General features: G+C 45.7%; 1 protein-coding gene across 4 annotated transcripts in view; it reads right to left on the minus strand.

Annotated features, from left to right (window-relative positions):
- Nucleotides 1-27,797, minus strand: part of PIK3CB (phosphatidylinositol-4,5-bisphosphate 3-kinase catalytic subunit beta) — a 2,502,085-nt gene that overhangs the window by 2,407,889 nt on the left and 66,399 nt on the right. For 2 of the 4 annotated variants that reach the window (XM_069617991.1, XM_069617989.1), the window contains exon 1: nt 20,803-21,026. The exons of the other annotated variants lie outside the window; for them this stretch is intronic. The gene's annotated coding sequence lies outside the window, so the exon portion shown is untranslated. Of the gene's footprint in view, nt 1-20,802; nt 21,027-27,797 lie in introns of those variants that run through there. 4 annotated transcript variants of the gene reach the window in all.

Here is a 27,797-nt window from a genome sequence, read left to right on the forward strand (position 1 = left end):
CACGTATGAATAATGTTAAAATAGCTAGGAACAGCTGTAGAGGGAAATGTGAGACCCAGGCTGCAGTTACATTTTAGAAAAGGCAATGGCTGTTGAATTGTAACCCATGTTGTAACTTGTATATATACATGATTTATGAATGGAAGGAGAGACGAGAGAGAGAGAACTCAGATGGTGCCTTTACACCGCACTGAGTAAAGCAGCAGCTGTTAATAAACTACTCTCGCTTACTAAACATTTTTGAAACCAACACTCTGTCCTGGTGCTTCATTATTTGCTAGACTCAAAAGAAAGTAGAGGTATTATTTTTATATTTTACACAGCCCGTAAGTCAAATTAATTTTAAACAGCTTCAGGGTAACTCGGACGAAGGGAATAACAGTTACTGCACATGCACCATTGAACCTTAAACCTAGCAAAAGGCTGACAAATCAAGTGGTTCTTCTCTTGTTTGTAAATAATCATTAACAGCGTTACTGGGATATAATTCCTCATGGGATTATAGGACCAATTTATGGGAATGTTACCTACAGCGACTCAAAGAGGCTGGCCAGCAACTGATCCTGGGATAGAAATAGGGCAGCGCTAGTATTTTTCTTCTGCTACGTTGACGGAGGTGGCTGCAGAAATCGCTGTAGGCACGTTAATTCAAATTGAACATATGTACCGGTTCCGGGCATAGAGTGCCGGCGCAGAAGTAGCAGTCAAGGTAGTCAAAGGCTGACTGCGGGAATGAAGACTCAAATCTTAAGCACTTCTCTGCCTTTACTTTATCAACCACGCTGCCTCTGTAGTTTTTGAAACTGATCCCTAACTCAGTAACAACAGTGACATAGCTTTTGCGGGCACAAGGAGCAAAGAGTCAGCCGGCTGCAGCGTGTGACTCGGTAAACGTGGAGATGCATGCAGCACCCGTGCTACTGCCAATAAGGAAAACTGACATGCCACAGAATGTCAGTCAATGCATGGTTTTAGAACAGGGCCCGGAGTAGGCACCTGGCACACAGCTGCAATAAATGCAGACTCTCACGACTTCTCTAAAAATCGTTTCTACGTCAATTCATTAAAGAAAAGGTGTGCCCAGTCACATCCGCTAATATTACTACAACCCACAGTCTATCCCACAGGAAAAGGAAGTGGAAATTATATCCGACTCAGCGATGGTTTGAGGAGTTATGGAAGCAGAACCCCTTTTGTATCACATTGCTAAACCACAGGCTGCACCAGAGTGCCAAGTATCTGATTCTTTGCTAAAGATAGCAGCAGTGGTAGATAAAACTTTAGATGCAATAATACACACAGCACTACAGATAGCCACACCACTATCTTTCTACACAGCTTGCTGCAACAAATGGGGAGGGTAACAACAATTTACATTCAAGTTAACACTGCTCTAAGTGTTCTGACGGATCATTTATCACAGTCACTGGAATTATATGGCCTCCTCACCGAGGATTGAAAGCTCCTTCTTTGCATCATTCGGAATTCCATTTGACATCGAAAGGTCAATGTGACAAGGAGAACATTTATCTAATATACCAGAGTCTTCTATTCCTTCTTTGAATTTTGCTTTTATTACTTTGGTAAAACTTATGAGGCGCTTAATGCTAAATTGTCTGACCAAGCAGCTTTAATGTCTATGTTTTTGACTACGTTTTTAGGTTTTATTACTGCTACTAATCGGGGAAATGCACTTCTTGTAAAAAACAAGAATGTAGAAGACAGACTTCGGTCTACATGGAGTGGAGGGATAGGCATCATATTTCCAAATGAAGGGGAAGTAATGTTAGACCCAATAGCAAAGTGTGTTTTACCTCAGCCAGAATTATCAGAAATACAGGAGTTGTCTGAATCCTACTCCTTGCCGTCGCCAGTAATTTAGTCTTGAGCAGTCTCTTGAAGAAACCTACCAACATTTCCCTATATTTACTCACAGTAGAGAATCACGTGGTCTAGCTGCTAGGCAAAAGGAAAAAAAAAGAAAAATGTTAAAAATCCACCAAGATCAATCTCTACAGGTTCAAGAAAATTATTGAGATCATGGTCTGTCCCACCAGTCATGACTTCTACTTTGGGAGGAAAGGCGGCTCGTAGGAAGAGACGTGACACCATATTAGTAGAATTCTCTGTAGAGATAGAACATGAGTATATGGGCAATGATGAGTGTATGGGCATTTTGATGAACCTCGGCTCACACCCAACAGATCCTACCTTAAGAAGAATGAGTGTCTCCTATAAGAGTAAGTGCTTCCATCCAATCGTCACCGAATTACAGTTGAGGGCTATTACACAATTACTAGCGAGCAAGCCCACTCCAGCCTTTCCCCAGGACTTGCTCCAGTTGGTTTGTCGGCTAATCCTAATCTAACACAACCTAAAGTGTCTAATCTAATGCCAGAAGTAATACATGTCACAATATCCAATACAGGCTCTGTATTCACACGGCAAAGATCAGAACTAGAGGATGAATATTACACACTGGAGCAAGAGAGATTGGGCCTCCATCACCAACCAAAAGTGGGCTCTATAAAATCTCAAGGTGTAATCTCGTCCAGTCAGGAGGCTGTATCTGATTTTAATTGTGTGTTATTAGAAAGTTTACCGTTATCATTGAATTGTGCTAATGTTTTAAAGTCAATATGGGCTATTCCTGCTCTTCACAGCATACAATCTAGTGATCTTGAGCAGGTAGAGTTCATAATGAAAGAGACTGGATGTTCTATAGTTCCAGATTAGATCTAGAATGATCTCAAAGTTTCTTAGAAATGCCCCCTTATTTCTTCCTATGGGTTATGAGGTGAAAATGGCAAATCGGGATCATATATTGACCTCTATGGTTTTTAATTTACATTTTCCAATTTTGGATAATGCACAGTTTAGAGGTTATCCCCATTTGCAAATCACTGAATGAGGGGAGGACCTCTAAGACTAGTTGAGTGTAATGTTTGTCCTTTTTGTGGTTAGAAGCTCCAAACGCTTGGTCATGATTGCCAGGAATTCTGTAAAATACAGATTTGGAGAATTGGCTGTTAACAGATCAAAACCTGTTGATCTCCATGCTGGTTTGGAATGCCAAAAGGTTTTTCTCACCTCCTGCAATCGGATTTGAACCAAATGGCTTGTTACTCCTCCAGTTATGGATGGGTTTACAATTTGTTTCCACCTGGCAATAAAGTGATTGAGGGGGAGACCAGCAGTGGGTCTTGTAGTGGCTCTGCTTAATTCTTTAGCCTTCTCGCTTGAGCAATGCTTGACATTTAGTCCCTTTATTCAGTTAAATGTCTTGGGTAGAAAGCCTATCGGCCCTAAATAGATCAAAAGCTCTCTGTAATGCATACCAGAACCCCCCTCCCAATAGCTGTTACGCTTTTTTAAGAAGATTAGCAGATGTTCTAGATAATTGTTTGCAGGACGAAACAATTTCATTGGTAATAGTAGGAGGGTATTTTAATGTCACATGTCCAAGTTTAGATGAGGAAGGGGTTATGCTGCTAATTAGGCAATCTAGTTCATCAAGAGTACCGGGACTGGACGGTTTGATAAAGGCAAATCCAGAGCTGTGGGCGGAAATGTTAACCTTCCTTTTTAATCAAATAATTTTAGCCAAACAAATCCCTTAGTCATGGCATACAGAGATTATTGTTACTTTTTTTTTTTAAAAAAAGGGGAAAAAGGGCAATTGTTTTTTACCTGAAAATTATTGCCCCATAGCTTTATTAGATTCTCCGGGGAAAATATTTGCATTACTCCTTTTACACAAATTAAATGACTGGAATTTAGCAAACAAAGTGTTTGATGTTAATCAATCGGGATTTGATAAGGGGGACAGCACGTCACAGAATTGCTTTCATTAGATGTTTTTAAAGCAAAGGCTTTTAAAACAAAAACTCCTTTGTACTTTGCTTTTATTGATTTTAAATTAGCATTTGATAGTTTCCTCCACAGAGCACCTCTCGGGACGCTAAAAGCCTGGGCTTGCCCAGATGATTTATTGGAGCCGATTCAGGCTGTGTACACATATTGACCAGTTACTATTCGGCTTAATCAGCAGGGTGACCTCTCTCCCCAGATATTAACCTTCCTTTGGCTCCAGCACTTTTAAACTTTTTTTATTAGCTCTTAATTTACAAGCAGCTCGAGTGATCCTGCCTAAAGTAGGTCTTAGTGAGGTTCAGTGGCTTTTATACGCCAACGACTTGGTGTTACTAGATTGCAGCCCAATTGGGTTACAGAGGCAGCTAGATGCTCCATCAACATATGCAAAGACTAACTACTAACTGCCTAACGATTAATATCCCCAAGTCGACCGTTATGAAAATTAACACCACTAAGGGAACCTTCAAAGGCCCAACTAGGTTTAAGTGGCAAACCTTTGCCAATTGTTCAAGATGATCAATATAAAAACAAGAAAGTTGATTTACCACGGGCTGAGAAGCAGACTTCCCAAATAGCAACATTAGCTGCTCAAGCTTCCATTATTAACAAAAAGTATGGCTTACCTTATGCACTTCACTTATGTTTTACAAACAAAAAGTAGTCCTGATAATCACATATGGTGCGGATACCTTAGAAAATGTGGATAGAGTGAATTGGAACTATCTAGCGGGTATCTTCCGAAAAACATTTTTACCACTCCTGAGGAGCACCCCAATTGCGATTATTCGACAAGAACTTGGACTTCTTTTGTTAATGGCCATAATTATATGGAAGAGTCTTTCACTCTTTAGGAAATGTTGCTAAGCTAACACTGGCTCTGGTTTTGAGAGAATTGAACTGGCAATAAAATCTGTTGGGGAGGAAATCCTTGAAACTTGGGAAAACGAGTATAGGCTATTTATGGAAGAAGCTATCATCGATGGAAATTTTGCTAACCAACCGTAACTAAGCTAAAGAGAAAGTTTGGACACCAGAGGTACATGCCAAAGCTAAAAAACGTTTGAAAATGTTCCGGCTGAGCAAAAGTCTTTTAATGTATCGCCTAAGTATTACCAGGTTACTCACCGTAGTGACCACCTTACTCCTAGTCCATAGTCCCCTTTCCTCCATACTTGTGGGACATCTCTCCGTCCTGTGGAACGGGACCTGAGCACTTTGTAAAAAGCATCCACATTTTTTTCAACAATGTGTCCCTCCTATCTTTCCTGCGTGGGGCCCGGCACGCGGCCCACCTTGGCTCCGCCCATCAGTCCTTTTCTATCGCAGGGTCCAAGACCCATTAGCAATAACAGAGGAACCTTATTAGAGGGGACGGCGGGCGGGCGTATGGAGGAAAGGGGACTATGGACTAGGAGTAAGGTGGTCACTACAGTGAGTAACCTGGTAATACTCCTACGTCCCATCCCCTTTCCTCCATACTTGTGGGAGATTCCCAAGCACTCCGTACAGGAACTATAGGTGGATGGAAATACCCCTTACTGAAACAGGTTCTTTACCACAGCCGGACCAAACTGAGCATCAGCTCTAGAGCTCATATTGAGGCAGTAATGCTTACAGAAAGCAGATGGGGAGGCCCAAGTAGCTGCTTTAGCGATGGACTCACAGGGAACATATTTCTGAAAAGCAACCGTGGCTGCCTTGCCCCGCACCAGGTGTGCATGGATACCTTTAGGAGGTTTCAGCTTTTGGACAGTGAAAGACTCCGTGATACAGGCGGTAATCCATCTGGAAATGGATGCCTTAGACGCCGGCCTGCCCTGAGGGTTACCGAAGGTCACAAAAAGTTAAGAACTCCGAAGCTCGGAGGTACTGTCCAGGTAGACCTTAAGAGCTCTTCGGACGTCAAGACAGTGTAGAACCCTTTCAGCCTCCGAGGCAGGGTTCAGAAAAAAGACCGGAAGGGAGATCGACTGATTCAGATGGAATTCGGTCACTACCTTCAGTAGGAAAGCCGGGTTTGTCCGAAGGACTACCTTGTCCTTGTGAAAGACCAAGAAAGGATGCTCCACCGACAATGCCTGGAGCTCACTCACTCTCCTCGCTGACGTAACGGCGACCAGAAAGGACACTTTTCAGGACACGTACCCGAGGTCAACCTTGGCCATTGGCTCAAAGGGTTTATGGCACAGCGCCGTCAGGACTAAATTTAGATTCCAAGGTGGGTGCGGACTACGAACCGGAGGGTAGAGGCGTGTCAAGCCAGCAAAATGTCTCTTCACCACCGGGTTAGTTGGAGAATAAGAACACAGGTCTGTAGAAAGGCAAGCGGAAACCGCTGAGAGATAAGTCCTGCAAGACAGAGCATGAACCCCTGACACTGCTAGGGAGGATACGAAGGACAGCACTGTCAATCGTTGCCACCCTTGGATCCAACTCTTTCTCCAAACACCAATAACAGAACCTGAGCCATTTACTCTTGTATTGAGATCTGGTCGAGAGTTTCCTGGCTGCCAGGATAATGCGCATGTTATCCGCAGACAAACTCAAATGCTCTAAAGACTTGAACTCAAGCACCATGCCGCCAAGCTGAGCGATTGTGTGGAGGGGTGCCACATCTATTCCCCTTGGTGAAGAAGATCGGGAGTTACTGGTAACCTGATCGGCAGACACACCGACAGGTGTTGAAGTTCTGAGAACCAAAACCTGGCCGGCCACCACAGGGCTATCAGTAGAAGAGAACAGTTCACAGAGTTCTTCAACTTCCAAATTGCTTGATGAACTAGGGCCAGAGGCGGGAAGGCGTAAGCTCTCATGTTGTGCCATGGATTCTCGAGAGCATCCCCCCAGAGAGGAGGCTCCCAGACCCCCTGTGGAAGCTTCTCTTTTACCGCCGTGGCAAAGAGGTCCACCTCCGGTGTGCCCCAATGCGAGAAAATCCATGAGAGGACCTCTGTCTTCAACTCCCAATTTTCGCTGACCACTGTCCGCCGGCTGAGGGCATACGCTGTGACATTCAGCTGGCCCGGGATGTGCACTGCAAGCAGCCAGACCCCATGAAGCACGGCCCACTCCCAAATCTGGATGGACAGGTCCACAAGAGGGGGAGACTTTGTTCCCCCTTGCTTGTTTATGTAATACATTGATAACACATAGTCCGTTCTTATGCGGACCACCTTGTTGACAATGAGCGGTCTGAACGCCTTGAGCGCCAGAAGCTCCAAATGATTTATGTGCAGGAGCTTGTCCTGAGGCGACCAGAGGTCTGAGACCTGAAGAAGATCTAACGTCGCACCCCACCCCAAAAGGGAGGAGTCCGTCGTGATCGTCACCATGGGGGCTGGGTCCTGAAACCCAGCGCCCACCGACAGGTTGCTGAGAGATGACCACCAGTCCAGGTCCACTCATGGAATCCGGAATCATTATCCGCTTGGAATCCGGGTCCACAGCCTGACGCCAGGAACTCTGAAGAGCCATCTGGGTCCGTCTCATTTTAAGAAGAGCAAGAGGAAGAGCCAGTAGACACGAGGCCATGAGGCCCAGAAGCCTCTGGAACCACCAGGCCGACATGCTCTCCGACTGCGCAAACATCTGAAACGTGGCCAACAGATCCGCCATTCTGTTCCCGGTCAGATATACTCGGCAGTCGATCGTGTTCCAACAAAAACCCAGGAAGATCAGGTCCTGTGAGACCGTCATGGAGGATTTCCGCCAGTTCACCGACAGCCCAAGATGGAACAGGATCTGAAGGAGAGACTGGAGGTTGCCCGCTGCTGCCAACAGACGAGGGCTGCGTAAGAGCCAGTCGTCCAAATAAGGATACACATGGATACCATGGAGACGAAGATAGGCCGCAATCACTGACATCATCTTCGTGAAGACACGCAGTGCCGAGCTGAGGCCAAAAGGAAGCACCCGAAACTGGAAGTGCTCCTCTCCCAAAGAGAAGCGGAGGTATCTCCTGTGTGGATTCCAAATGAGGATATGCATGTAGGCATCCTGAAGATCCACCACGCTGAGCCAATCGCCCATCTGCAAAGAGGAGCGAATCTGGTCGGGCGTGATCTTGAATTTCTCTTGGGGTAGAAAAAGATTGAACTGGGAAAGGTCTAGGATGGTGCGCAGGCCAGCCTGGTTGGGTTTGGGCACCGTAAACAGCTGGGAGTAAAAGCCCTCCCCTCGCTCCCCAAGGGGAACGGGTTCCACAGCTCTGAGGTGCAGAAGTTTCTGAACCTCGGCCTTGAGGGAGGGTGAGCCCGACAGCTGAAAAGGAGGGTTGAGGGGTGGGGTAGGGGGTAAAGGTAAGCGGAAGCCCGCTCGAGTGACTGACAAGACCCATCCGTCTTCTGTGATGGTCTGCCACGCCTCCCAATGAGACGCAATGCGTCCTCCCACCGGGGTCTCGTGCGAGCGCTGAAAACCCTCATTTGGCAGGCTTATCGGTGGCAGTGCCACCTGAACCTGATGAGGAGGCTGAGGAGCAGGAGAAAAACCGCATACGCGGCTGTCTACGGCGGTTATTCCCTGCAGGAGTATCCACTCTGCGAGATTTGCGGTCGAGGAAGCCCCTAAAACCAGAGGAAGGTCGACTTTGCGACAAAGGTCTCTGGGATTTGAAAGGAGCTTTAACCAGAACAGAATGATTTAGCCGTCTGAGTGCTATCCTTGGTTTTGGTGAGCTCTACAGCAGTAGAAGAGTGAAAAAGCTCCTTACCATCGAATGGAAGGTCCAGTACCTTGCCTTGCACTTCCTTCGAAAACTTAGTGGCATGCAGCCACGCTTGCCGCAAGGTATCAACCCCAAGCATCAGGCCCCGAGCCGAGGTGCCTAAGTGATGAGCCGCAGCCTCAAGGAGATCCTGGGCCAAGACCCTGGCATCAGAAAGGCCACCTCTGAAATCTTCCAACTTCTCGACCTGAATGTGCTCCTCAATCTCCAACAGACCTTTCCACATCCGCATGTTAGCTCCCGCCAAAATCAATTCTGCATTGGCCTGCCTGAGCTGCAAGGACGAATTGGCAAAGATTTTCCTCCCTAGGGAGTCCAGGAGCTTGTCCTCCTTTCCCAAGACCCGAGTAGCCGCCGCAGAAGAGGATGCTGCAGGTCTGGATTGCAACGTAGCTGCAGCCACCACTGTGGAGGAGGAAGGCGGACAAGACAAGGCTACTTCTTCCGAAGAATGCAGCTTGTACCTCGCATCAATTTTTTTATTGACAAAAAGTCCCGAGTGTGGCTTTTCCCAAACTCTTCGGACCTCGGCCAGAACGTCCTTCTGCAGGAACAGGCCAGTACGCGCCAAGGGAGACAAGGTGAACGCCCCAGAAAGCACGCCCTCCTGCGGAGCGGGTGCCTCGGGCACCAGAACATCTAAGAAACTCATCATGTCCAGTACCCGGTCATGAAAAGCTCTGATAGAGTGGGGAAGGTCCTCGTTGTCCTGATCGCCTTGAGGGTCATCTGACAGAACAGGATCCTGCTGAGCAGGGGGAGGCACCACGGGCAAGGGAGGCGCCGGCGGAACCACCGGAGGAACAGGTGGAGGCGCAGGTGGACATATCTCCTTGAAAAGCCCTTTGAAATATTCCCTCATGGGGTCATTGCGCATAAGCGCTTGAAAGTTACCGAAAAAGGCGTCCTCAGGAGATTGTTTCGGAACCTGAGGAGGCCTCTCATGAGGTGGGCAAATCCAGGGACGTAACGGAGAAGGGTGCCACACCGGCCCTTCCACCGACGTATCCACATAAATCAAGGGAGCCGCCCCCGTGGGCAACGAAACATTGTGTGGAAGAGGCATCCGGGCGTTCCAATCATAAACCGGCCGGTAAGGATGCGCACAAGGGACCTTAGGTTCACCCAAAGGACCGAACCCTACACCAGGGGCCGATGGCGTAGTTGTAGGGGTAGTACCTAAAATGGCTGCCGTGGTCGTGGCGGGAACGGCCGCATTTTGTCCTCATCTGAGGGGAACTGCGGCACGTGAGGAAGTGAGGCAGGGGTCCCCGTCGATGGGTCAGGGGTATTAATTTTAGCCGTAACGTAAGGAACCTCGGCAAAGCTGGTACTATGAGGCCTGGAATGTTTCTGCGTCATACCAACCGCCAACTGAGCCTTCGAAGGAAGGGCCTTGGCACTGCCAGTAAAAGAAGAACATTTCTTCTTTGCCCCCTCAACAGATCTGGTGTCACCACAAGAGCGGGAAAGGTGAGCAACCGCTTTCACCGACAGGGCCTTGCCCGGCCCCTCAGAACTGTTGGCAGCCTTAGCCTCTGTACGAGGGACCTCGGACCTAGGCCCGGTAAAAGCCTTATTGGCACGGGCCTCGAACATCCGTTCGGTAACCACAAGCCCAGCCAAGGCCTCGGGCGCACCCCGGTTTTGTTTTTGAGGGAAGCCTAAAGAGAGGCCTCGGAGCAAGCTCCGGTACCCCACGACTCAGTAGAACTGGGCCTACAAACAGCCCTCACAGGAGGGGCCTCGGAGCATACTCCGGTGTACACAGGCCCCTTGCGGAGACCATCGGAGAAAACTCTGGTAGAATTATTAGGCCTGACAGGCTCCTCAGGGCGAACCCCGGTAACAGAGCGATCAACGTCCCTCCCGGCCCGAGAGGAGCCAAGGTGGGCAGGATTATGGCCGCGTGCCAGGCCCCGTGCAGAAAAGAGAGGGACACATTTTTGAAAACAATTTGGATGCTATTTACAAAGTGCTCCGGTCCCGTCCCACAGGACGGAGAGATGTCCCACAACTATGGAGGAAAGGGGACGGGACGTAGGAGTATTGAGGGAAATTCCTGAGCGAGTTTTCCTAAATGAATTTTTAAGAATGAGATTTAATATGTGATTTTAACTCGAGATGTGTTAGCGACTCAGTCGCCTGACCTTATGTTCGACGTGAGTGTCGTTTTTTTAAGTTGAGAAACATCAACTGTCCCTTTTCTCAACTTAAAGAAAGAAAATAAAACTATAAGCATCCTGTTAAACAGCCCAGATGCAAATAGCAATAAATCCCTCCAGGCTGGCCTATACCCGGGCACATAATGCCCAGGCCAACATTAAAGCGTGAGCAACCTAGCCCAGTAAATTCCCCACCCATCGTGGTTTACTGCTTAAACAATCACTTGGCATTGCAAACGTTCATGAGTCACCTTTCTAAAATAACCCCCTCTATTTATGCAACACCCTCCAAAGACCACCTTCAAGACCTACCAAATGAAACCTTTCAACCAAATTGATCGGTCACTCTCTTGAAAGAGACTCCATATCATAAATCACTTAAAAAAATGTTTGGGAGAAAATGCTTCAAGTAGTCATTTAACAAAATGGTGCTGTTAAGAAAATAGGAGGCTGGTCCCCTCGGCACTACAGATCCATCTGCTCCTCATGATCCATGTGCCGTGCCTGATACGGTCTACTTCTACCTCCTCACCAAAATAAAAACTCTTATTTTCAACTTTGCCCTTTTGGAATAATCTTTCTCCACCTCATTGAAAACTGGCACCTCAATCCCAAACCCGTGCCAATAGGTTTTCTGAGAACATATAATTTCACAATTTGCATCGCTTCTCATACCACATATTTGCTGAAGACACCCACATCATTCCTTTCCCTTTGTACCCTGAACTGTTATGCTATATATCCATCTATCTATATGCCATTCACTACCGGATGGCACTTCAGTTTTAGAGGCATTTGAGCCCAAGACACCAAAGTAGCAAATTCACATTCTACAGTTCTACAGCGATCTTAAAGCCAGTAGTGAATTTCTGCTGATTACATTGGAGACAGATGAAATGGTGATCTTATCGTCATAACTGTACAGTTAAAGTTACATTGGGGCTGGGAGGATATTGGGGCTGGGAGGATAGCTCAGGGGCAAAGTGCTCGTCTTGTCTGGGAAACTAAACTACTCACAGCAACACAGGTTTGAATCCTTGTCCAGCGCTTAGAGACTGGTAATTTACAAAAGAAAAACAAACACGTTTATCCCTGTAACTTTTACTACAACTAATTTGGCAGGAAACTGATCTGGCCAGATCCAAACACTCAAATCTGAGATATTCACTTTCAAAATAAACACGCGCAATCACTCTGGAGTGAATTTCCGAGCCTCTTAGATAACACAACCCCCTAATGGAAGACAATCACAACAATGGTCAATTGCAATAAAAAAAATTAAAAAAATACACCAATAACAACATAACGGAATGAAATCCGTGAAGCACAAATAACACTCGGATTGACATACTTTGAACACAAGGCAACAGAAGGAAACTGACAACTATTTCCAAACACTACATCACCTCATTACTCGCATGGAAAATGTGCAAAGTAGTGGACACATCACATTTAAATACGTGCAAGCTCTTGCTCAGAACGGACACTTGGTTCAGTCTATATGATGCCGCCTTTCCTCATTGTTGCAAACCTCAAACAGAACAGAAGGGTGAAATTTGTCATGCTGCGGGTGAAATACTAAAGCTTTTATTGATCAACGGTTCCCTAAACCATTTGCAGCTATATGATAGCTATAGCTATGTGCAGCAATTGCAAAACACGTAAATGAAATCGGAACATTGCGCTCATAAGAATGAAACCCACTCCAGACACTCACCTCTCCTATCACTATGTTCACTCTCTACTCTGCACCAACACACAATAGAGCACAGCACCACCCCTCGACCAATTTCAACCTACGTGCTTACATACGAACAATACTCAATGAACACCTTAACATCCTTCTAGAACGTAGCCATACCCCGCGAAAGATAGGCCTAGCTGCACACATAAGCGTCATACACAGACCTAACACAGCCAGAATCCAGTCTTGGAGACCAACCTCCAGACTGCACACATTCAACTGATCTCAATATCACCACACCTAATGCTAGGATGCAGCTACCATCAGGCAATCTCATCAGCTGCGCACATAACAAGTGCACCCAAGCACCCTACGATACCCTACTCTCTAATGACCTGGACTACGGTCCCCGAGGGCATTCAACCCACAAGCGCTTTGATGTCATACCAATTATATATAGAGCACTATATAAATGCCAAATAACATAACACAACATATTTCAATTAAAAAAAACAATAACACTTTAAATGGCCCCATCAAAATGTTAAGAAAACTAATCTCAAATCCTCTCAATTGACACGGAAGTACTAACAGTTTAAATATATGTAACTGAAATGTCTCCCACATATTAAAATCACGTCAAATGATCATGCAGAAAATATGAAACTGAGGTCATACATGGGTTAGTAACAAAACTCTCGAACAATGGATTGGTGGGCATATGGGAAACAGACTGGTCTTTCCTATAGGGAATTAAATGAGTTTCTATAATGTAAGAAAAGGGCTTAGTCCTCCATATGGAGAATATAATCCCCTTGGGTTTCAGACCCCACCAAAACCCCCATATTAGAAATGTGTATCCTGGGTTGAAGACGTTCAGTTTGTTGTCAGGCTCACTGAAAAACCAATAAACACTGGCAAAGCTACATTAGAACACTGAGCTGGCCATGCAGATTAAAACAGTAATATATCCCTGGTTTAACGTCTCACATGTACATAAAGCATTTAAAGTAAAGTTCTAATTGCATGTATAAGTGCATCATTTTTAACAGTCATTCTCTGAAATTCCCGGCAGACTGGCTTGCTTTGCACAAAACGTTTCATTTGCAACGACATAGCATTTTGGTTTATGAAATTACTGCTTAAATACATTAAACTTTCTTTTAAATTAAAACGAAAGTGTTTTTTCACGTAAATTACAGGCGCCATTTCTTTGGCTTTCTTGCACTCGGGTGTAAGGTGCCATTTTTCAGATGAAAGTAGGTTTTATTTAGCAAAGTACTTTCCGCAACCTTGCCACAACTCATCCATGGGCCTTCAGTACATTTTCGTCTATGCAGTTCCAGGAACGTTCAGCTTGTGGTGTATTCCATGTCATAGGTCTAGAACCGTCACCAGGTTAGAAGGTAGTTGGCTGTATTTTACAGGTGCACCTTTTTGTAGTAACTGAAGAAAAACACCACACTTAAATGATGCAAGGTACCCTTCTGGCACCTCTTACTTTACTTTCAGCCACTGTTTCGCTTTAATTCTCCACTTAAACTCCTAAAAATGCAGCCTTTCGTTCAACAAATTAAAAGCAACACAAAATAAGTCATCCTGATCACAAGAACACTTCCCATATTAATAAACCAAAAACTGTCCAATACATAGTCAATACTCGCCGACTATTGACAATTATATACAACAAATGTACGAGGGGTACATCCGGTAGAAAAAACATTTTCAAAGATCTCCATCGCAGTAACACAAATATAAATATACATTCCTGTTAGGAGATGTTCTGTTTTTCAGTGCCCTGCATACATTTATGCTAAAATAATTGGTTGTTGCCAAGGTACATTGTTACTCACTGCAAGGTTTGGCAATATAAAACGCTATAGCTTGTCGGCTATCAAGAAACTACTGAGCCGATCAAAAACATTCCATTTTAAAAGTATGGGAAAATGCTGGTGCAGGCTTAGTTATAACTTCTCATCGACCAGATTTAGCATTGTAAACCGTGTTCAGCAGCCAGCTTTTGGCCATCTCATTGCCTATGTGGTATGTCCAGGCTTGCTCAAGGCGTTCAACAATACAACAATCGGCTGCCCACGTAAAAGCAGGAGATTTAGAACTTAACCAATCAGGAAAGGAATCTGCAAGCATCCCAAGACACTGATAACAAGCTCTTGTAGACCCAAGGTTAAATTCATCAGGTTTTACTACAAATCCATCTTTCACCACCCCCTCCCCATTAGCCACCACAAGAGTGCCTCTCCTCGCAGTTACAGAATAAATAGCACTAGGTTTAATGTTGGAAAGAACAAGCCATGAAAGGCGTCAAAGTGTGGGCAGCAGTATCTGCTTCAACCACGTCTGTCAAAGACTGGTCATATATTTTACCCAATTGCTTTAATACGCTAAACACTTGAACTGTCCTTCCTGCAGGCAAGCATACGCAGTGACACACTTGCAAACAGTCACATCCACAGAGACTCAATACACTGTCTCACGTGTATACTCATTCAATTTCTCATTCAGGCACACAAACACACATTATCTCCATGTTACTCTTCCTCGTCCCAGTACTTGCCTATGAGGCTCCACCTCTCATACAGTACAGGAGTTTCCCCCTCTTTTTCTCTCTCGAGGTAGAATACCTCCTAGCAACCCACAATCCTCAGTTCTTTCATTCGCTTCTCGAACAAGGACTCGAATCACCTTGAAGCGGGGCTCTGGGGAGTGACTGGCTGTTGCATGCTGGGCGGCAAGTCCAGTGGGGTGGCAGCGTCTCTTTAATGCAGTGCCTTCTGGGATCCATGCGAGACTTGGAGCTCTAGTTGAGCCGTGGCTTCTGGGCTTGCAGGTCCTTTGTGGGGGCTGCTGCTGCGAGTGGTCGGGGCACAGGCATTCGTAGTCCGCCTCTGGCAATCTGCTCGGTCAGCCTTTCGGGCGGGGAGGGTGTAGTGAGGCCCTCCCTGCTTGCTCGGGGGCCCTGGTTTGCTCCAATACCGGTTCCTGGAGGACGGGCTTGGCTAGGCTAGGCTAGGGCACATAGTATGCTTCCTAATGCTGCTGCAGGGGATTGGTTGCGACCTTTGCCACTCCATCTGGCTGGTGGGGATGGGCGGGACGGCCTTCTTAGGCCATGCGCTGGTTGCTAAGCAAATGTTCCGGCATCTGGGCTAAACCAAAAAAGGCTTTGGGCTTCATCTCTTGTGGACTAGCCTCCTTGCTGGTGTCCTGTCTGTTTTTCTTGATGGGGAAACATACAGAGAAGAGACGCCACGTCTTATCAAAGGACGACTCCACCAGTCCTGAGCAGCCTCATGGGGGGAAAGCAAAAATTCTCCCTCTCCCAATAGAACATCAAGTGCCTCATGAAGAAGGCTACTGAGGAGCATAAAGGTGCTTAAAGAAATTAAACAAAAAGCAGAGTTCACTGTCCAGTTACTCTTCTACCTCCTCCTCAGAGTCAGCGTCAGCGTCTTCCACCTTGGATCCCTCCCATTCTGATGCTGAAGGGAAATACCTAGCCAGCATTGAGGTGGAGGTGTCGGAAGTGTGGGACTCTATTGGTTTCTCGGACCCAGGAAAGGGTCAGCTGTTCCCAAGATTCTGGAGTATAAGCACACCCCCAAGCTGGGGCTCCCCCCGATTTAGGATATTTAGGCCAAGTTTGAGGGAGTGGTGGGACCCTGAACATACCGCCATACCCCGGTTCATGGCCAAGTTCTACCCATTGAAGAGTGCAGACTCCTTTCTTCCCGAGTCAGTGGACGTTGATATCCTGGCCAGTTAGGTGGGACCGCAAAGCAAACTCGGCTGTGAAGAAAGCCCACGTGGTGTCCCACCTGGGACTCTGCTAATTTCGATGGTTCCTATACAGCAGAGACTGGGCTTCAAGCGACTTCACAAGGCAATGGAGGATGGGTCGGATTGTGCTTTTGGGCTGTGGGACATGCATAAGCAAGTGGTAATCCTGTCGGACTTTTGACAGGGTGCCAGGCATGGCCATAGCAATGGGGGCTTGCGTTTGCCAGGCATCATATGCATTTGCGGGATTGGAAGGGTAAGGTGTTCCAGAAGGCTGCTGCCTTGAAGATCCCCTTTGAAGGCAACAAACTCTTTGGTGACATCTTGGGATATGGTCCACAGGGTGTTTAGGGCTGACAAGAATGCAGATTGATTGCAAATGAGGTCTGCCTCTTCGGCCGACCGCAAGTCTTCAGGTGATGGGTCCTGGGCACAGACGTCTTGTGGAAAACGTGGACATTTTCATTAGTCACGTGGATTCCATTTTCATCCCGGCATAGTGAAACCTTCTGTTCCACATTAGAGTCCTGTCAACCACTGAGTGCTGGTGGGTGGGAGACTCTAGAGCTTATTTCCGATTTGGGAGAGGTGGGCATCAGACCTTTCTACTCTCCAGACGGTTTGGTACGGTTACTGGATTGAGTTCCTTTCTTCCCCTGTCCAATTCAGTTTACCACGACTACTGTACTCAGGTACCAGACCAAGAGGGTGGCTTTGTCCACGGCCATTGTCTACCTTTTGCACAAGAAGGCTATTGTGCAGGTTCTGTGGACTCAATGGGGCCACGGGTTCTACTGTCGGGTCTTTCTGGTACCAAAGCCCTCTGGGAAGTTTTGTTTGATTGGCGACCTGAAGGCCCTCAATGTGATTGTGAAGGGGGTTCGCTTCAGGTTGGAGACCTTGCAGAAGATCATTCCCTTGCTGCACAGAGGTGACCGATTAGTGGTGCTGGATCTCCCGATGGCCATTATGCCGCCAACCTCCCGCCCCATCACAAATATCTATGGTTTCCTGCAGAGGGTTGGGGAGGGCCACTTTCAGTTCCAGGTCCTTCCATTTGGGTTGATATCAGCTCATAGAGTCTTTACAAAACTGTGCCTCTCCCCCAACAAGCCCCCCCTCCCCAGTGGCTCCTCTGCACTTACTGGGTGCCCAACTCTTCCCCCATCTCGACAACTGGTTGATCAAGGCAGACATAAGGGTTACTTGTCCAGGTCCATCTCCTCTGGGTCTGTCCAACGCTCCAAGAGTGGGGGTTTCTCATCAACTGGAGGAAGGCCCATCCCAGTATCTGAGGTTTATTGGTGCTTTATTCTTCACCAGGCAGGGGAGGGACCTCCTCCCGCGTGCGAGTCCCCTTGGTCTCCAGGCAGTGCTCTCCTGTGTCTTAAAGCGTGCCTGGGTTCTGGTGCAGGACCAACTGGTAGTGCAGGGCCACATGGACTTTTGGGTTTTCTTGGTTCCTTGTACTCATCTCCATCTTCGAGCCCTAGTGGTGCATCTCCTATGCCATTGGTCACCCTCCTCCCAGTCCCTCAAGACTCGGATCCCGATTCCTCAGGGGTTATGGGAGGAACTGGCCCGGTGGTTGCGAATGGGCTGCCTGCAGAGGCGTGAGGTTAGAACACCCCACGGATATCCTCCTTACCACAGATGCCAGGGGCCTCAGCTGGGGGGGCTCCTCTAGGGTCCTTGATGGTGCAGGAACTGTGGGATCTGGTGTGGCTCTGTCGGGTCCTCCAATTGGAGAGAATTGATGGGGATGTATTGGGCCCTGCTGTGGTCCTCACTCAGTCGCCAGGGTCGGGTAGTGCTGGCCCAGACCGACAATTCCTATGCCATGGCCTATGTCAACAATCAAGAGGTTTGGGGGCCTGAATGCTTTGGCAGGGATCATAGAGTCTGGGCCAAACATCACCCGTTGGAGGCAGTTCACATTCAGGGAGTGGAGAATGTGGTGGCGGACAGTCTCAGCAGGGTCTTTGCCAGCTCTCAGCAGCTAGAGTAGTCAGGCAGGACATTCTTGGAGATCTGTCAGAGGTTCAGGACTCCTGTGTTAGACCCCTTTGCCTACCCCTCTGCCAAGGTCCCCTGGTTCTGCTCATGGTTCCCTGCGGTGGGGGCTTGGGGACTAGATGCCTTGAACATGAAGTGGCCTCAGGATCTTCTGTATGCCTTTCCTCCCATTTCCCTCATCCCCTGGGTGATGCACAAGATCAGGTGGAGCAGGTAGTCCGTGATCCTGATGGTCCCTTTCTTGCCCCACAGGGGGTGGTTCAACCTCTCTTCCGGAGCTCCAGTTCGGGAGGTGTGGCGGATTTTGGTTTGGCATTGGCCTCTGCAAGTGGGTTTGGGGTCGGCACTCCATGTAATACACTGGTCAGCCTGGTTATTGAAAGGGAGCAGTTAGCCAGGTGGCTGATAACATGCATTCTAAGAGGCCTAGCACGCTGAAAGCCCATTATAAACAATGGGCACATTTCTTGAGTTGGTGTGAGGAGTCTCGTACTTGTACCCCCGTCTCCCCCTCCCCCCACCTCTGCTGTGGTGTCCCGGCCATTCTGCAGGTTCTTGAGGATGGGTTCGATAAGGGCCTGGCTGTGGCTACTCTTCGTTCCCAGTGGATGGCACTGAAAGCTAGTAAGGGGGCTTCCAGGGGGATGGATGGCCTTCAGGATACACATTGATATTAAAGCACCTCACTCTCAGGAACGCCTTCCTGTTCACCATTACCTTGGCTGGTCGGTTGGGGAATAATAGGGGGCTCAGTTGAACCGCCGCCCCACCCCCCCCCTTCTCAGGGTTCTCCTGGATGCTCTGGTGTTGCGAAGTGACGCCCCCTGTTTTTGCCCAAAATTGCTTCGAATTGCATTTGTTTCAGGATGTGGTTCTTCCCGCCTGCTTTTGGGACCCCCTTTCTCCTGTACAGGCGGCTTATTTATTTTAGGAATTGTATGGCACACTAAACCCGTAGGTATCAAGGCACTGCTACATACCTTTTACTCTCATTACATAAAGTTACAGTTTCATACAGGTTACTCAGTGCTTAGGTTATAGTTCCATTCATGTTTCGGTCATTACTTAAGGTTACATTTCAGTTACGTGTTACTCTCTTTGCAAAATGTTAATGGTTGCTGCTTCATACATGTTATTGCATAAGGTTACAGTTGCATATAAGTTGCTCTCGGTGATTAGGTTACAGTTACATTCATGTTACTCTATTACTTAGGTTACATTACAGTTACTCTTTGCATATGTTTTCGGTTGCTGTTTCAAACAAGTTACTCTCATTGCATAAGGATAAGGTTGCATACACGTTACTATTAGTGCTCAATATGTCAGCTTGCAGTTCAAAGTCAGTGTCGGATGGGTTGCCGAGAAAAAGCGGTGGCGGGGGGGGGGAACAAGTGAACTTCAAGGGAGCAATGACACGTGGGCATAGAGATGCACGGATCAAGGAGAGAAAGCGCAGACACTGTGGGAGAGGTGTGGATCGGTAGAAATAAAGGTAGTGCAACATCAAGAATGCCGGTTGCATTACAGAATAAGTAAGGAGTATGGTTTACCTGGCAGCAGTGAAGGCGTCCAGATGATTGGGCCGGCAAAACAGTCCTTATGTGGAGGGAAAGAAAATTATCTGACAAAAGCTTATAGCTCATTTGGTCGGAAAACATACAGTTTATTGTTTATGCTTGACACGCCATTGATGTGCAGCAATCTGTCTTGGCATATCTTTCCAGCACTGAAGCTTTACGGAGATCGGGCAGACTCCTGGTGAATTCTGGGGCTGGCAGGAAAGCAAATGTGGTGTCCATCAGTCGCTGGATTAAGACTCCTCTCTATGGCTTATGTGTCCTCTGGGTTTCCGGTTCCTCTGCAGGTTCAGGCATGGCGGCCTCCTGGGCTGATGCTCAGGGTGTTCCCTGCAAGAGATCCGTAGGGCAGCTACATGGGCAGATCCCAATACCTTCATCGCGCACTACTGACTCAATGATGGTAACCTCAGGAATGGTTCCTTTGAGGGTGGGAGTGCTGTCGGTGGCCCAACTGTCACAGTTTGTTGGTTCCTTTACACAATAAATTGGTGGTGTTGCTCTACTCATTGGCTTGGTGTGTCTCATTGTGCACTTCCACTTGCATACTGGCTTGGGTGCACCTCATAGGCAAGTACAACGCAAGATGTGGAACAAATGCTCTGATCACGTACTGGCAATCTTCATTACTTCTAGTCCGGCTCTGCCTTGTCACAGTACACCCGACCCTCCGCACCTGTGCGTGCTGTGGATGGGCCTATGATCAGACTTGAATTTGGATGAACCGAAGAATGCGAGTAGGTTATACCTCCAGCGGGAAAAAAATAAAACAGTTCCTGTATGATATGCGGAGCCCCTAGGCAAGTACTGGGAAGAGGAAGAATATGACCAGGAGTAATGTAGATTACCGGTAAGTAATCGGAGAATTCCGTAATGCACACATTACAGAACATTCTAAACATGCATGCACGTGAAGCATTCAAACACTTAATTCAAAAACAAACAAAAAAAAAACCTTACCACAAGTTCCGTCTGCGTATCCCCTCCTGCTCCCGTCTCATCCCCCAAGCTGCAGAAGACGAACAGGATGAAACGCTGGATTTTCGAAGTGCAGGTGTAATGATTGGATCAGAGCACTCAGGAATTATAGGGGGTTAATGGGGCCGCAAGCACTTATCGCACGACAAAAGTGTTTGCTGTATCTCCTCCCCCGGCCAGCAGAGCCACTGACTCAGAGCAAGACTGGATCTCTGTGCGGTACCTCAATGGAAGCGCACGTGATTTTAAACACAACACCCGATTGGCTAATATATAGCTAAACCCGTATGACTGTGCTAAAGTCTGCCTCCTAACAAACAATATCCTTTTCTTAACACAAAGAGGTGGAATCCCATGTCCCGACCCACCAGAAGGCGTTTCTAAAATAATACATAACATTTTTTTTAATAACACGAAGCACGACTAACTAGTCCACTGCAAGCTGTATGCAGGAGCAAGAATCCCAGCAAAGTTGGAGACCGCCACCCATAACGAAGGCAGGTGACAGTCATTTAAGGTCCAATTCCAGTAGAGGCTTGTTTGCGAGTTTTGCTCGACACAGTCAGCTGCCCTTGTACAAAGCACGAGCGTTGTTGCCCAACCAAAGCTGCAGAAGCACGTGATACTATGGCATCCAAACTTAACTCGCAACATTTCCCCAAAAAGAATTGGAAAAAAAAGCAGACATTCAGGAATTCCTTTCTTATGTTCTACTGTGAAGGAGAGCCGTGCCCTGCATTTCAGTTTGTTATTTGCAGCTCCGTACAATCTTGTTTAGAAATGAACTTTCTAATGTCGGTGCTAAAACGACAAGATAACAATGAGGAAGTCCTAACTGGCATCTTTGTTCGTGATCAAAAGAAGTTACTCATCATGAATCCGGTACCACTTCCTACTTGAAGAGCTCCGTGTCATACATATCCTGGTGCTCAAACAACAAGTGCTTTAGGGACGTAATAGCATTAAAAGCAATAGCAAAACGAGTCCTAAGAGTGACAGCACAGATTTAAAATAATTGTGCAAAAGCTAAAAATACTAAACAAACATTGGCAAACGTCAACGGACATGGGAAAGGCTTTTCCGTAGGTGAACGCTGCTTTCTTTTATGTGTGGGCAGACACAAATGACACACTCGGGGCGGGGGGCGGGGGGGGGAGCGAGGGGATAGACGAATGATCAAGATTAAGGTTGGAAAAAAAGGTCTCAAAGGAAATATTGCCACAGCTTGCAAGACCCAAACAGATTCTTAAAAATTGATATTTAACAAAAGGTGTAACTATAAGGAATGAGGATCCATATGGAACTCTTAGAAAATTGTACCACTTCACTTTGTGCTCGTTTCCTGGTAGCTTCTCAAAGATTTGGAATCGAAATAACTAAATTGCTCCCCCTGTGGCAACAGGGTGAAGATTCTGGTAAGATAGCTCAGCGGGGTTGAGTGCTCGCTGCTGTGATCTGAGCGTGATCTGCAGGTCGTAGGGTCGAATCCTGGCACGGCCAACTCAGCCTTTCATCCTTCCGAGGTCGATAAATGAGTACCAATTTCGGTTGGGTTATATTGTATGTACATAAGTGCTCTGTAAAGCGCTTTGGATTAAGGAGCTATATAAATAACACATTATCATTATATGTGGAATGATATACGGGCTAATTGACGAGGTGTGTGGTGTAGAGGTCTGCATAAGAGACGAAATTACAACTGTTTAGCAAGAAAGAGTATGTGGGTGAGTAGTGGTTACAGTACAACAAACCAACAGTGATCCCAATCAAGGGTAAAGCAGGCAGTCAAGAGACTTTCCCCCTTCGCGGTAATGTGGGCCAGGGACAGGACACTCTTAAGAGTGTTCTGAATGTGTTAACAGTAGCAACCCAAAATATGATACAATGAAGTTTGAAGGAATATATATTCAATTACAAAAACGTAGCTAAGATCAGTTAAGGAAAAAAACATTGCAACAAAACCCTGGAAATTCAGCTAAAGCCACTTTAACTTTGCGCCCCCTGTTGTGCAGCCTTTGACCACAATGATTACCTCATATGACATCAATGATTATTTAACTGATGGCATCAGATAAAAGATAATACTAGGTATTTTTAAAATAATTTTTATATAGCTTGTTTACAAGCTTTTAAAAAGATTAGAGAAGTAACGCAAAGAAAAGAGCATTTCATTTTTTTACGCAAACGTCATACGTCAGTCAAAAAATGAAGGCATCATGAGATCTTAGATCCTGCCAGTCGTACGTAGACTGGTTCATTCAGATCTATTTGAAACTTTGTTGTTCATCAGTCTTTTCTAGTTCTGCCAAGAAAAAAAACCAATGCATATATTAGGTGCACGTCAACTCCTTCGAACATCTTTTTCCACCAGCATTCTCCAGATAAGCAAGGTCTTTCAGCCCACACTTTCCCCATTAAAGATTTTCTTAATTCGACTAGTTAAGTGCAGTATAGGGTCAAGTGTTTTAATGACTCGTTTTTCTCTTTCGCAGAATCTACACAAATAAATGTATTTTGGGGGAGATAGTCGGAAGTTCTGCACTTCTTTTGTTAAAAATAGATTCAATCGGAATTTCATGAAAGTTTTTCTCTTGCTAACACATGGGAATAATTCAAGGTATTTCGGAATCATATTATGGGCCCTGGATTCCGGAGCAGCAAGGTACATACAGCGATGAGTGTTTCTGGTGTCGCAGGTTTCGCACCAATCAGCTTCCCACAGTTTTTTTTACTTTATTCGGGTTCTGTAGCAAAGTTTCCCATGTTCAAATTCAGTTTTTCGAGTAGAGTTTTGCACCTACTCTCCCATTCTTCCTGTATTGAATCAGAAGCAGCTTTTTCTCCAGTAAGTTTCAGCATGTTAAATTGTGGGAGATCTTCGGTACCAATGATCTTCCTATATAAGGCCAAGGTATTCCATGTTACGATAGCGTTGATAGATGTCAGGCCTAGTTCGTATCTCGTTCAAGCGTTGGGTGTCCCTTTTGGTAAGTGCAGAATTCGATTCCAACATACGTTTTCGCACCATGAGCATGCCAAGTGAGAGCATTCCAGCATGGACTCCACTCCAAAGATTAGAGAAAGAACAACCTTAGCTTTCTAATATTCAAGGACTGGTTTTATGGACAATTTTCCATATTTTTTTTATCTAGCACTGCCAGGAGTTTGCATTTTCTTTTGATCTTTTCAACCATTGGTTCATCGTTTGTGTGAGCCAATCAGGACACCCAGGTACAGGACCTGGCTAACACAATCAATCGGTTTACCACCAATGTTCCATTTGAAATTCTTCTTTGTAGATGGTTTGGCTCCAATTAAACTTCGGAGCACAATGATCTCTGTTTTAGCTGAATTTATCACGAGACCGTTTCTGGCAGTATATAATTCAAGAGCCCTCAATTTACGTTGTGGGCCAACTGGGGTTACATCAATCAAAACAATATCATCAGCGTACAGGATGTGCCCAATATGGGTTCCGTAAAGCTTTGGCGGAAAGGCTCTTACTTCACATAGGTCCCTCTGGGCGGCAGAGATGTAAAAACTAAATGGAGAAAATGAGTTGGCAAAGGGGGACTGGCGAGGTTCAGCGCAAGGACCTATTAACCTTGGGTGTAGTGAAGAAAGCTGCAGGTGAATGCAGGGGGCGGGATTTGCCAAGTCTACAGCCAGGTAGGTAGAATTAGATACAATTTTCGCAAACACACTGCGCATAGGCACTAAATAAAACTAGTTGGGAAAGTGATTTTAATTGACACTGAGGTAGCCTGACACGTGTTTCGGGCACTTGCCCTTCCACTGAGGCTACAGGTTTTTTTGTAAACACAAAATGATGTATTACAAATAAATTAAACACATTATGAAGACCCAAGGTTACAGGGCAAACAAGGGATGAGCCATGGAACAGTACAGTAGTCATACATGGCACAATATTGCGAATTTTGCAATCCATAATGTCAAAAGGCAAAGAATATATTGACAATTAAAAACAAGTCAACAGTACAAAAGCATACAGTGTGATTAGAAGGGAAAAAGGAAAAATTCATACCATTTGCATGTTTGAATTCATCAGATCAAAATGGAAGAGGGGAATGGAGGATGAATAAAAATTCATTAGCCTGAAGGTTCTTGGTGGGCCATACAAGATGTAAGAACTATTAGTAAATTAAAATACATTTACCTGTAGTCAGATGTAGTTCAAATATGAACTTGGAGAGAGTGAGATAAAGATCCAATTTAGGACAATACATAAAGGCGGCATTACTAATTACAATTTGGCATCTTATCATTCCTACAAGATGTTCGCTATCCACTTACCCTAATTGAAGGTAAGTGATTTAAGATGGATTTCTCATGGGCTCCACTGAAAGTTAAATTTTATAAACAGTTTATTAGACATCTGCACTAATTGCATAATAAGAACAGTTAATCATATGGGAGGGCAAGTGCCAAGAGAGTACCTGTTGTATGCAGTTGCAACAATGAATTAGGGAAGCGTTTCCACGTGTCTGCTTGTAAAGATAATGGAGAGAAGACGAGCGTGTAGCGCGTGCCCAGCGATGAGAAAGAGGGAAGAAAAGACAGACAGGCAGTGAAATTAGAATCAGCTGCTTGTCTGGTTTGGTAATTGCGACGCGCGTAGACCCTCAGAACCCTAGGGGTCTACATGCAAGTGTAATACTTCCCAGCGTTTCCGCTGAGAAATGAATCTGGAGCCTGCCGGCCGCGGCTCGTGTTGCCATAGTTATAGCAGCAGCGTGTGCAAGTGTGTGCGTGCGTGCGTGCGTGTGTGCGTGCGTGTGTGTGTGTGTGTCCCCCCTGTATGGGATGAGATCTGCAGATTGATTCTGCCTGAGCTAGCTGGATGGTAAATAAGAAGTGAGAAAATAATGTAAGAGGATTAATTAAAGTCAACTATATACTTATGGCAGCCCAACTCATAGGAATGATGGAGATATGAGCTACGAGTGATAATCTGCTAATTATTTTTATCTGCGGTGAGATGGCAGTTATGACTGGAGTGAAAAGGGCCAATACTCAAGTGACCCGACCACTATAAACCGCATTAAAAAGTAAAATTATGCACGAATTTGGATAAGTAACCCGACACTAGGACGGGTTTAAAAATTATAATATATGAAGGGAAAAGCTGCGTGGGGGGCACAAATGGCATGGAGGTCCAATCCTGCCTGTTGCGCCTGATATAAGCAACCGAGGCAATGATCGGCAAATTGTAAACCAGCTAAGTGTATGACACACGAAGAACCACAAGCATAATATAATAAAAAGCGAGAACAATGAGGAGTCAGTTGAACATTACATTGGTACATTACTCTTTGCTCATAAAAACACAGAAAGTTCATGGTCTGTATTGAGGCCATGTGTGACAGTGCAGTAACAGCAGATAAGCCGCGCTTCTAATTGTCGCAATTTGAGAATCAAATTACCACCTCGTTGTGGTAGTGTAACCTTGGCCATCCCAGTGAATCTGATTTCTGCTTTGTTATCCATTTGGTGAGTTTGTTGCCAATGTACTGCTAATGGATATTTAGAATCTGTCTGGGAGATGGAGGCCAAGTGTTCTCTAATTCTGATCTTTAGTGGCCGAATTGTACTGCCAATGTAACACTGTCCACATACACACAGAATACAGTATACACAAAACTTGGTATTACAGTTAATAAATGAGGTGATTGTATGTGTACCCAAAGGGCCAAATTCAAGCTTGCTTGTTTCTAGTGCAAAGGTCCACATCGAACACCCCCCACACTTACGAAAGCCACTTGTACTTGCTAACTGTAGCCAAGTTGGTTTATGTTGTGGGTTAGACATAAATGAAGGCAAGAGGATGTTTTTAAGATTATTTGCCTTGGTGTAGATTAAATTTGGCGAGTCATCTACCCAAGGAGTGATATCTGTCCAGTTGGAGGATGTGCCAATGTCTCTTGACTATGCTGTACAGATTAGAACTTTGTGTTATATTTAGTAATACATTTCAGTTTATTACTGTGAGTATTCTGAGGGCGTACTTTTGGAGCGAGTAAATCCTCTCTCTTTAAAGATTTCACCTCACGTTGAGCTTTGTCAAGGAGGCGACTGTCATATCCTCTAGCCAAAAAGCGGTTACGGATAAATACAAATTCTGTTTGAAAATTCTCATTTGAGGAGCAATTGCGTCTGGCACGTATGAATTCTCCTTTAGGAATATTACGTGAGACCGATTTCTTATGGCAACTGCTCGCGTGGAGTAATGAATTAACTGAAGTAGATTTGCGATAAGTTTTAGTTGTCAGTTTGTTATCTGAAATTGTAATGGTTAAGTCCAAAAAATTGATACTACTGTGGCTAACAGTCTGTGTAAATTGAATTCCCCATGAATTAGAGTTAAGATAATTCACAATGTCGTTAAGTGTGTCACAAGAGCCTGTCCAAATCAGAATCACATCATCTATATATCTCTTCCAAATATGGATATATGGTGAAAACATAACATTTGTAAACACAACCAGTTGTTCAACTGACTCATTGTTCTCTCTTTTTATTATGCTTGTGGTTCTTCATGTGTCATACACTTAGCTGGTTTACAATTTGCCGATCATTGCCTCGGTTGCTTATATCAGTCGCAACAGGCAGGATTGGACCTCCATGCCATTTGTGCCCCCCATGCAGCTTTTCCCTTCATGTATTATAATTTTTAAACCCGTCCTAGTGTCGGGTTACTTATCCAAATTCGTGCATAATTTTACTTTTAATGCGGTTTATAGTGGTCGGGTCACTTGAGTATTGGCCCTTTTCACTCCAGTCATAACTGCCATCTCACCGCAGATAAAAATAATTAGCAGATTATCACTCGTAGCTCATATCTCCGTCATTCCTATATGAGTTGGGCTGCCATAAGTATATAGTTGACTTTAATTAATCCCCTTACATTATTTTCTCACTTCTTATTTACCATCCAGCTAGCTCAGGCAGAATCAATC

This window comes from Ambystoma mexicanum, chromosome 10 (genome assembly GCF_040938575.1).
Source record: "Ambystoma mexicanum isolate Mex_15411 chromosome 10, UKY_AmexF1_1, whole genome shotgun sequence".
Taxonomy (NCBI): Eukaryota; Metazoa; Chordata; class Amphibia; order Caudata; family Ambystomatidae; genus Ambystoma; species Ambystoma mexicanum.